We start from the raw sequence: 9,746 nt of genomic DNA on the forward strand, positions 1-9,746 counted from the left end.
AGGAGTCTGATAGATGCCGAAGTAGGTCGATAGAGTCCGGTCAGCATTGTTATGTCCCAGAAAGCCCTGATAAGTGTCTGAATCACCCGGTGAGTCCCAATAAAGGGTTATAAGCCTGTTTTGGCCCAACGAAGGGTTGGAACTCATCCCAATGAAGTTTCGAAGCCATGTAGGAGTATGAGGGACGTGTTATTGGGAACCAAGATGACGAAAGAAGATGCGACGTTGCATTGTGATGACCTTAGCCTCATATATGGGTAAGGTCAAGTCTCAGGACTTGGCCTAGAGTAGAGGCAAGTCGGCTAGAGTTGTGTATGAGGGAAAATACATGTATGAGTGATGTGTATGGCCGAATGAAGTTAAGTTCTGCATGAGTTCAATTCGGTCGAGGATGGAATAACCTCGCCTAAAGTCCGATGAAGTTTTAAATATTCGAGCGACAAGTGAATTGGGACTTGGCATCCCTTAAGGTTGACCATGATCACGGGTGAATCATGGTGCCGCACGATTGGAGAAGTACGACCATGACACCCAGTGTGCTGTGATGCTATGATCGGTGCCACAACTTGAGAGGGTGCAGTAGGGTGGCGTCGTGGCGTTACAAAATTTTTTTGCCTGTATTTTTCAAATGGTATCGCGATGCTACGAAAAAATGGTCCTTATTTTGTATTATGCCGTCATTTGAAGGGAGATTGATTGGAGTTCACCTAGTGCATTCCAAAGAGGCCGAGAGGCTACTATTCTAAAGATTTTTTAGTGCTTAATCACCAGAATTAAGTGGAGGAGATCAAGCAGACAAGAGGAGTACGGTGCTAGCTATGGGTCGTAATCAACAGATAATATCTCGTTCCTTTACTTATTCTCTTTATGTGTTATGTACAACATGTTTATGTTAGATATTCTGAACATTAGTGGCTAGTTTATTCATAGATTTAGGGTTAGATTGAGTTGAACAATGTTTGTAGATGGTTCTTAATTAGCTTGATTAATTGAATGCTTTTACTTTTTCATCATGTTTGCTACTTTCAATTGAATGCTGATCACCAATCACCATTTAGTTGACCTTGGGTTTTAAATGCTATTTGAGAGAGAAGACTTAAAATTGAATCTAGCATGATAAACTAGTGTTGGACTATGAACGAGAGTAATAGAAAAGCATTGGAGGCTAATAATGAAGAGTTCTAGTGTTGTGTTTAGTAGTTCAATTGCATGGAAATAAGGTTGGCTTTTAGACATTATAAAAGGTTAAGCTCGAAGGAGGGAACCTGGATAATAGATTTCTAGGCCTAAGTAAATAATTAAATAGATTGAATGAAAATTCTTTGAATCCAAAGCTTTGTTGAATGAAATAGACACCCAATACATTTTTAGCTTAGTGAATTTTCAAATAGATTGTTTATTGCTTTCCCTTACTTTTATGATTACAAAACCCTCATTGTCTTTCAAATCCTTAAATAAAATTGAGACAACTTGTTGATAGCTGGTTGAATTGAATATCTAATTCTTAGAGGACAATACTCAGCCTCTTGACGTTTTACTGTACTAAACTCGATGTGTACACTTACATGTACCAAGTACCCTCTTAAAACTAATGGAAAAATGACCAATGCTAACCCTTTCAAAAATGACCAAAAAAAAATTAATGTTTTTTATTTCCTTCTTGAAACATAGATTCATTTTAATCAAATTTGAACATTATCTACCATTGAGAAATGATAATCCTAACACTTTTTTTTAATAACATCCTTACAATGGAGTTTCTCTCTTTCAATTTATTTATTTTTTTGTGCTATAGGATTCTTCTTCTTTTTTTTTTTTTTTGGTTTATGGGTGCAAATATTTTGGAAGTTATCATTGGGACAATCTCAGACGAATTTATACGAAAATTCAAATAAGTCGAAACATCTTTTGAAATGACCAATCCTACCCTTTTTAAAAATTCGAAAATGACCGAAAAGTGGTCATTACAATTTTTTTTTTGAAATGTGTGCTCTTTTAGTGAAAGCATGGATTCATATTAATCCCTTTGTAAGCATGAGGTCAAAACACTGAGTTAGGATCATCGTGAATCAATTTAACTATGGGTGAAGTTCAAGTTTGAATAAAACAAACCCATGTTTTCACTTAAAAAAACACATTTCAAAGTTTTTTCTATTATTATTTTTTTTTAATTTTGCAATGGCCACTTTTTGGTCATTTTTGAAAGGGCAATATTTGCCATTATTTCCTTGATTTTAAAGGAATACCATTCATCACTTCAAAAGAGGTCTTTTCTCATTTTAGTTTTCTTAAATTAGCCCAAGATTATTTTAATAATAATATCAAAATATTTAAACCAATAAATCCTAAATAAAAAACTAATAACTCTAAAAAAGAGATTAAATTCCACAATGGTTAATTGTAAGCCTGCGATAAAAAAAAAGAGTTAGAATCATCGTTTGCTAATTTAACTAGGGATGAAGTTCAAATTTATTTAAAATGATCCCCTTTTCCCAATAAAAAAACACTTTTTTTTTTTTTTTTTTTTTTTTTTTTTTTTGCAATTACCACTTTTTGGTTATTTTCAAAAGAAATAGCACGAACCATTTTATTGATTTTATAGAGGTACCATTAACTATTTCAAAAGAGGTTTATTCTCGCTTTAATTTTTGCGAGATTATTCTAATGATAATAACCAAAATATATATGTAACGATCCAACTTCTGAGATCTCTAATTGGAATCGTTATTACATGAATGCAGTATTAAAAAAAAAAGAATAGTTGATTACTTAAACTTGAAATAAAAAACTTTTGAATAAATAAAAGGGGGATTTTTATATATAAAAAAATGGGCCAAACAATTTACAATTTACTGCAAAAGTCCAAAAATTTGTTAGTAGCCCAAAAAATCAGGTCAAATACCAAAAAAAATCCATCCCACACAAAGAAAACGTGAAATCCATGTAGTGACTTGATCCAACTCGATGACCCGACCTGATCCACGGTTAATAAAAAGTCATGCGATTTTCTCCACGCTTTTCCAAGAATTTTTTTCCCTCCAACGCAGGTCGACGCTTCGTCTCCATTTCTTGTTCCTCTGCATTTCTATCATTCAAAATCGAATTCCTCTCTATCGTTCTTTTTCTTCCACGACTGAAACTTCTTATTTTTCTACTTCCATCATCACTGCATCTTGCACTTCTTCTTCTTCTTAATTCTTCTTCCACCGTCGCTCTTACTCCTTCTTCATCTTTCTACTACGCTGTCACATCTTTCTTCTTTCACTACATCAATAATTAAACAACTCTTCAAGGTATAACTCTTTTCTTTTCTCCTTATCAATTTATCAGTGATTATAGTTATTAAGCCTAATTTTTGTTCAGTGGTAATACATATCAACCTTAAATTTTGTGTACAGATGGTAAGCAACATCAAAAGGAAGACAGTTAAAGGAGAATCATCAAACAAACCAAAAAAGATAAAAACTCAAAAGAAAGAAGAAGGGAAAGTAAAACTGAAGGTATAAAGAAACTTGTGATAGATGGTGATAGTACTCTATCACTATCTATCACTAGTAGATAGTGATAAACTACTGCTAATGTTTATCACAGATAGACACTGATAGACTACTATTAATGTCTATCTGTCTATCAGTATCTTATCTGTGATAGACATTAAAAGTGTTCTATCACTATCTATCACTGATAAACAGTGATATAACACTATCAGTGTCTATCTATGATAGACATTGAAAGTTGACAACTTGTAGAAATACAAGTTATTTTGCCTTTTTATTTAGAATAATTAGGAAAATTATGAGAAAACACATTATCTTGATAAGAAATTCATGCAAATAATCATATTATACGATCATGTACTTAAAAAACTGATAATCTTTAAAAATTATAAATATGTCACTTTTAGATACAAGATTAGAATGAAATAAAGAGAAAATTGGCCAAAGAAACAAGCTGCAGCAGTGGGTACATAAAAGAAATCAACTCGACGCCTAACTTCGCAACGCATAACACCATGCAACAAGATGAAACACAAAGATAAAAAATGACAAATGCATGGTGATGGAAGTCAAATCACTAGAGCAAGTTGATAGCTGATTTCAGACGTTTGTGCCAGAACCAATGGATCTGTGACGCAAAGTAGGCAGTGCAACTAGGCATGAAATTTAAATGCACGGTGTCAACATAATCATTAGACAGGCGAAGAATCTTCTTTTCGATGCCTATAAATAGGCCATTAAAGATAAACGACAAATATACAAGTACTGAAGAATTTGATCGAAACTTTACTTATCTTCCACCTTAAATCTGCCATTACCACCAACACCACTTCTTTGAGCTTTTCCCTGAGGAGTTTTATGTAAGAGCTTATAGTTCTTCTTTGAAAAATAATAGAGCTCCACTACCATCACAACAATCACTAAGGAATCAGCCACACCAAAGCCAAAAGGAGCAAAACATTGCAACCGAAGACGAGAGATATCTCTATCTTTACATTTTATCTTTTTATTCATCCATTTCGTTGTGTATTTTGTTACAATTGAGAATTCATTAATGCTTAACAAACACGATTTCATCCATTTATATATATGTATTCTTATCTCTCCATCATAAGCAGCTAAATTTTCTAAAGGTTAAGGAGCATGATCTAACATTTTAAAAAATAATGCTTAAGTTTAAGTCCATTTTATTTAACGTATGCTTCATCTAAGACTTGAATCCATTGAGAAATTGGTTTAAGTAGGAATAATTTGTTGCTTAAGAAAGTAGGAGATTGTGGAATTCATTAAACAAAGAGAGATAGCTTTCGAGATAAAGATAAATCTTTAGTTTGCAATCAACTTGAGCATGAGTCTTAGAAATAAGATGAATGTGGCTTAGAGACCGAGAAGTTAGTTCTTCATTCTAAAAGTTGAAAACATGGACATCTACTTATGCATTATACGAGAGAATGTTTGTAAATCTTCTTAACCCTATTTTATTTATTGCTTTTTTCTTTGTTCTAGTGCCAACTGTTTCCTTTGTGGTTGCATCTACCATTCATATTAAGATTAACTACATGTCATCTTAGGCCTTTTATTTAGAATTATGAAGGCTATTAAGCAGAATATGTGGCAATTATGTTAGGAATTCATGAGAAAAGGAGCTTGCGGCGTTCAACATTGAAAATCTCGGCTAACCTCTTATTATGCGTTATTATGCGTTCAATTATCTATTTTTGTAGCTAACGCAGGAAGTGGACGCAAACGCGGAAGCCGGGCTACCACATAGACGACCGCATGCAGAGAAACTCTCCATCGCAAAGGTGAACACATACGATCAATGCATGGATGTTGCCGTGATCAGCCACATGCGTCCATCGCATAGGAGTTGCGATCGTCAAGCGATTGCGGTCATTGTATAGAAGTTGTGGTATTAAGCGAATGCGGTCACTGCACGATTGTGGCTACACGATAACGCATAATAGAGGGATCAACGCAAGGTTGGTGGAATGAACGCATTAACGCATATCTCGGGAAAATCAAAATATGATGTTGACATTTCACCTACCACGCCGTTAGCAGCAGAGATTCAGAAAAGGACTAATGTACCGCGAATGTCAGAATCAGAGCAGTCCATTAATGCTGTTGGCGATTCAAGCTCTATAAATAGAAGCCGATGAGCAGAAATTCAAATCATCTAGGGTTATCCCTGCGATCCAGGAAAATGCGTGAGAAGAAAGCTTGAGAGTTCTTCATCTTCTTCCTCCATTCCGAGTGACGACCGGAGCCTTCGACTGGAGCTAGATCTCGAGAGAGTTAGCTCCACTGCCCATCCATGGCACCACCGGCAGCCTTGACACACACCCGCTAGAAGCAAGACATTGCTTCCAATGGGTTCTTTCATTTTCTCTTCTTTTCTTATATTGTATTGTATTACATTTTGGGATTAAGGAATTAATACATTATGTGTTCAATGCATTTCTGTGTCTCCTTTGATTCCATCTCCATCTTCTTTTCTTAGCATCCTTAACTTTCATTGCATCACTTAATGAGCTTGCTATAGTATCGCATGCTTAGTCATGTAAATTAGAGATATGAAGCATGTAGCAAACCACCGAGAGGTGTGCGTTGCGTGAGTGTGTGAGAAAATCTTATTTGCTTAGTGTGAAGCTGTAGCAACACCTGTCTATAGGCGGACATATCGCTTGTCTATGAGTAAAGTCAGCAACAACTAACTGCCCGGGAGGGTAAGTGGTTGGTCGCATTAAGCAATGTAGGCAAGTATTCACTAGAGATAGGAATAATCTTACGTTAGCCAAATTTATACGGTTACCTTGTCTTATGAGCGCATCATTCATTATTTAGGCATACTTGAGAGAGTAGTCTAAAACCCAAATCTAAGACTCGAGAGAGCGGATTGGAACGCATAAGCAAGAATGGGGAACTTAGAGATAAGCTCTGTTTGCTATTATGCAGCGTATGCACCCTACGGATAGGATATTGAATGCATCCAGAAGTAGGATATGGTGGTATGCGGCTATCACGCTCATGCGGCGAGAGCACGTGAGTGGGTTATGGATGTTTAAGCAGGCATAGGCTTCTTGGCACTATCACATATACATCACATGCGTCCTAGAATTAGGCTCAAGTGTGTGTAGCATGATCGCATAGCTTGCGTTGGCTGAGGTTGCCCTTGCGGTCAAGCTCAGTGTTGCAGTGAAGACATCATTACATTTTATCTATTTTTTCATCCATTTACTTCGCGTCAACAGTTGTCTGTTAGTTAGGAGTAGGAGTAGTGTTAGCTTAACAACCCCTCCATCAATCTTTTATTCAACTGCCGCATGCACATTACCGCATACATCTAGCTACAAATCCTTGAGTTCGACCTTGGATCACCCGAGAAACTTGCGTTCGCATTACACTTGGCGTGAGCGTAAGAAAACTTGTGACAAGAACGCATAGTCAACGCATACATTCGTTAACGTATAGTTCATTCCAATGCATGACCACCGGCGCATGATAATCAACGCATACCTTAAGAACATGCATCGCATGTTGCATTCACATAATTTTAGTTATCAAGTCCTTGACGATTTGATAATCTAAATTTCTGTCATCAAGTTTTTGGCGTCGTTGCCGGGGACTTGGCAACTAATTGTTTGTTGAATTTTGTATCTTTGTAGGCAATCTTTTTATCTTAGGAGTATTGTAGCTTGTGCGACCAAGTTGCAACCAATATTGAAGTGTAGGCGATGCACCGAAAGCCATTATTGACCCCAAGGTAGAAGGGCAATCAGTCGCTTGAGCTGAAGGTAATTCTAAGCACATGACGGCCGCATGCGCCTAACAATTGCCAGAAGTTCCAATGGTCAAGGCATCTTGACCCAAGCAGTTGAGAGAAATCTCTTGCATGGGAGACTCCTTGTGGTGACAACACTCCAATTTCTCCAAGGACGTCTTCTATTCTATCTTTACCTTGCTTTCATAGTTTAGTTTATTTTTATTTTGGATATGTGGCTGCTTTCTTGGTTGTGGTGCATTTGTTCCTTGTAGGTGCAACAATAAGTCTCCTCGTTACGCGGTTCAACGGAAGAATTCCCTCCATCCTTCAACGCATGGCTTCAATCGCATGGATTCCAATGCATGATCGCATGCATTATTCCGCCTTAGGTCTTTTCTTGTTATCTTTTATGCATTATCCTTTTGAAATTCTATTTTTCTATTTGCGTTGCTTTGCAGTGTTTCTATGATGGTATGTATAATTCACCGCATCCGCTAACTAAGCATCGCAAGGCGCTCCTTACTTTTAGCTTCTTCAAATTTTGAAAGTCTCAAGTTTTATTTTGTGCAAATCTTCGCTCAAACGTTTATTACCGCATTCCTTTAATTTTGCTTTTAGCTTTGCGGTGAGAACGCTGCCAACCTCTAAGTTTCGGGGTGGCAACGGTCTCGGAGAATTGCGTTCATTACATTGCGATCATTTGAAAAAAAAAAGTGAGAATTTTGAGAATAACAATTCCACTGTCAACGCAATGGGAAAACCCATATTGATAAGAGTTAAGTTGTGAAAGGCACTTACCCGTGGTTGGATGTCCACATGACACACGTGGGGGCAAGCCAAAACGAAAGTAAGTCGCCAGGATCAACGCATAAGCGCAACTCCTCTGTTCGGCACAAGCCAAATCAAGCAAGACAAGAGTTGAGTTGAATATGGAACACAACCGAAATTGGATGCCCGCATGACACACGTAGAGGTAAGCCAAAACGAAGAGCGTAATCAGGTTGAACGCCGCATTCGAATAAGTAATCGCAAAGTTTTGAATTGTTTTAGACAAACGCATTCTCAAAAGCTAAACGCAAAGTTGCGGTGAATGAATAAAAAGTTTTTGAACAAAGGCTTTCCGGATTTAAAATTGAAAAAGATCTCTTCGAAGATGCAGCCAAAGTGGATGAGAGTATTGTGGCGATGGTTAGAGGTACGAGTAAATTATATTCTGGGAAGCTGGTCATCGCAAAGGAAAGCAAGAAGGTGAGTTAGAATTTCTTGAATATAACGCATTCTTGAGGACAAGCATTATGTTAGGAATTCATGAGAAAACGAGCTTGCGGCGTTCAACATTGAGAATCTCGGCTAACTCCTTATTATGCGTTATTATGCGTTCAATTGTCTATTTTTGTAGCTAACGCAGGAAGTGGATGCAAACGCGGAAGCCGGGCTATCGCATAGATGACCGCATGCAGAGAAACTCCCCATCGCAAAGGCGAACGCATACGATCAATGCATGGGTATTGCGGTGATCAGCCGCATGCGTCTATCGCATAGGAGTTGCGATCGTCAAGCGATTGCCGTCATCATGTAGAAGTTGCAGTATTAAGCGAATGCGGTCATTGCATGATTGCGGCTACACGATAACACATAATAGAGGGATCAACACAAGGTTGGTGGAATGAACGCATCAACGCATATCTCGGGAAAATCAAAAGATGATGTTGATATTTCACCTACCACGTCGTTAGCAGCAGAGATTCAGAAAAGGACTAATGCGCCGCGAATGTCAGAATCAGAGCAGTCCATTAATGCTGTTGGCGATTCGAGCTCTATAAATAGAAGCCGATGAGTAGAAATTCAAATCATCCAGGGCTATTCCTGCGATCCAGGAAAATGCATGAGAAAAAAGCCTGAAAGTTCTTCATCTCCTTCCTCCATTCCGAGTGACGACCGGAGCCTTCGATCGGAGCTAGATCTCGAGAGAGTCAGCTCCACCGCCCATCCATGGCACCACCGGTAGCCTTGACACACATCCGCTAGAAGTAAGACATTGCTTCCAGTTGGTTCTTTCATTTTCTCTTCTTTTCTTATATTGTATTGTATTACATTTTGGGATTAAGGAATTAATAAATTATGTGTTCAATGCATTTATGTGTCTCCTTCGATTCCATCTCCATCTTCTTTACTTAGCATCCTTAACTTTCATTGCATCACTTAATGAGATTGCTAGAGTATCACATGCTTAGTCATGTGGATTAGAGATATGAAGCATGTAGCAAACCATCGAGAAGTGTGCGTTGTGTGAATGTGTGAGAAAATCTTATTTGCTTAGTGTGAAGCTGTAGCAATGCCTGTCTATAGGCATATGCAACGCTTGTCTATGAGTAAAACCAACAACAACTAACTGCCCGGGAGGGTAAATGGTTAGTCCATTAAGTAATGTAAGCAAGTATTCAATAAAGATAGGAATAATCTTACGTCAGCCAAGTTTATGC

This window comes from Benincasa hispida, chromosome 2 (assembly GCF_027475165.1).
Source record: "Benincasa hispida cultivar pf3 chromosome 2, pf3_genome.v1.1, whole genome shotgun sequence".
Lineage (NCBI taxonomy): Eukaryota > Viridiplantae > Streptophyta > Magnoliopsida > Cucurbitales > Cucurbitaceae > Benincasa > Benincasa hispida.